Consider the following 2,884-nt stretch of genomic DNA (forward strand, 5'->3'; position numbering starts at 1 on the left):
GAAGAGGAAGCTCATGGCGGCGGGCGGAGGTCGGATCCGGCCGGCCGGCTGCTTGGATTGGGCTGGACTGTGAGTCCCACGGATCGATCTGGATGTTCCCCTCCCTCTTCTTGCGCGTCGGATGGTGGAGGATTAGATACGGCGCAGAGGAGATGAGTGTTGAGCTGTTGACGCGGATTGGTTTTGGTGGGTTAGTTGATTCGTCAGCAAGGCATCCCGATATTGGGTTGGGTTCGTTGCTGATACCGTGTCCACGCGGTTTGAGATTGGAAGCTTCCCTGCTTTATTCTTTCCTCTAGTCAGCTAGACAGGTTACCGCTGAGATTACTGTAAAAAATAATTACTCCACTGCTTGGGTGATTCCCCCGTCAATGTTCCTTCAATGTCTTCCATCCCAAACCCTAAAAGCAACTCCAACGCGCCGACTCAAATGGACAACTCCAACGCGCCGACTCAAATGGACGGCGCTTTTGTTCGTTTTTTGTTCGTTTGGGTCGGCCGCCCGCCCGACGTCCGCTTGGTTTGAGATTTGGGTCGACAATGTACTCAACGCGCCGATCCATATGTGCCGGCGTGGCCGGCTGGCCGCCCTTTTTATCATATAGCATAAAATTTATATTGTTTCACACACAATTTTTGCATTATTTCAAAAGCAAACATATAGTCCACAACCAAATAAATAGCATAGTTTCCACACACAAAAATAGCATAGTTTTACAAGCCAAATAAAAGTAAAAATGTCTCACATAGTTTTGCAAGCCGAATTGGTTGCCAGAGCCCACATATACTCAACTAAATCATTTTGCACTTGCATGTGAGTTTTCCAATCACGCATGTCATGATGAAATTGGATGAACTGTTCAAACGTTGCTGCTCCTCCATGCTCAGGCACAACATTCTCACCCTGAAACTAAAACCCTTGATCGTACAGACGTTCTGGACACTCATCTTCTACGATCATATTGTGCATGATCACACAAGCAATCATCACCTCCCATAGTCCCACGGATTTGTTGTGTCAAAGTAGTCCTTCCAAAGAAGGAAATGCTCGCTCTCTCAATTGCGATTCAACACCGGAAGGTGGCCCGGAATGGAGCCACGAAACGTCGGGCGCTGGCTAATGAGGTGGTGATGGACCAACACGGCAGCTAAAATCTCCTCCTCGTCATCGGACGACGAATCGTTAGAGTCACAAAGAAAATTGTGAAAAAAGAACTCGTCGGCGGAGTCCATTTTGTACCTTGGCAAACTGTCGAACAGCTTGCAGGCGTCAACGAAGGAGACAGCCGGCGAAGGGAGTCGCGACGCACACAGACCAGCTAGCAGCCCTGCCGGCATCCGACGAGCGTGTCGGTGAGGATCTGGCCGGGGCGGCGAGGCGGCTTCTTGGTCGCGGTGTGTCGGGGGAGCGAAGGTGGGAAGCTTTCGGTTCCCCGGTGGCAAGACGGCGGTGGCGGGTGACGTGGGAGGTGGTGGCGTTGCGAAGGGGATGTTGCGGTGCCGGCGGCTGGCAGAGTCACCGGAAAAATTGGGCGGCGGCGGTGACGAAGGAGGCAGGCTAGGGTTTGTTGTTGGATTGGGAGAGGATGGTCAATGTGCCACCGACCAGCGGTCCAGGGGGAGGAGTAGGCAGGCGCGCGCGTCCGTCTCATGTCCGTGTAGACACAAATCCGGCTCACATAATGGGCCGGAAATGGGTCGGCAGGCGGACGAAAAGCGGACGCGCGTCTGTTTGGGTCGGCGCGTTGGGCCTTCTTTTCTGTCTGCGCCGACCCAAACGGACGCTCGCAGACGAAATGGGTCACCCCGTTGGAGTTGCTCTAATTGACACCTAAATTTCCTTCGTGCCGCCTCTCGATCACCTTCCTCTCTTCCATCTACCGACCTCGTAGGCGGCCAATAGAGTGAGGGCACGTCCCTTTTGTTAACTTTACTTCAAGTGTGTCATCATTTACCTTAGATTTTGGTTCTCTTATGGCATTGATGAGGTAATGGCAACAATAACGTGTTGTAATAAGATCGCTTTGGTGTGTCCTTACCTTGACGACATTTGATATGGTGTTGGAAAAGAACCTGTGAGGATAAGTTTTGTTAGATCTGCACTTCAGATCTTGAAAGTTGGTGTGTCAACTAGGGAAGTCACTTGGTTGGTTTTTGACACAACGACTTCAATCTCTTCTTTTTATTATTTTGTTTGGTGGTAAGATCAGTTTCTCTACCCCCTATGGATTTGTTGTGAATGATTGCAAGCCTACACTAATTGGGGTGATTCCCTAGCCAATGTTCTTTAAGGGTTACTACATATCGTTGCTAGCGACGGGTGGCTATTGCGGTATTCAAAGCCTTGGATATCAAGGGTGTTTGCAAGTATCACTTTCTATTGCGGTCCCTGTCTTCTTTTTAAAAGCGATATGTTTCTCTTATTGTCTGTGCAGTGCAAATTTCAAACAGGTACTGGTCGGTGAAAACGAGAACACAACCATAAAAGTTCTCGATGTATTTGAAGGAAATATGCCCTAGAGGCAATAATAAAGTTGTTATTTTATATTTCCTTATTCATGAGAAAGGTTTATTACTCATGCTAGAATTGTATTGATCGGAAACCTAAATACATGTGTGAATACATAAACAAATACCGTGTCCCTAGTAAGCCTCTACTAGACTAGCTCATTGATCAAAGATGGTTAAGGTTTCCTAACCATAGACATGTGTTGTCATTTGATAACGGGATCATATCATTAGGAGAATGATGTGATGGGCAAGACCCATCCATTAGCTTAGCATAATGATCATTCAGTTTTATTGCTATTGCTTTCTTCATGTCAAATACATATTCCTTCTACTATGAGATTATGCAACTCCCGGTACCTGAGGAATACCTTGT

This window comes from Triticum aestivum, chromosome 4A (genome assembly GCF_018294505.1).
Source record: "Triticum aestivum cultivar Chinese Spring chromosome 4A, IWGSC CS RefSeq v2.1, whole genome shotgun sequence".
Taxonomy (NCBI): domain Eukaryota; kingdom Viridiplantae; phylum Streptophyta; class Magnoliopsida; order Poales; family Poaceae; genus Triticum; species Triticum aestivum.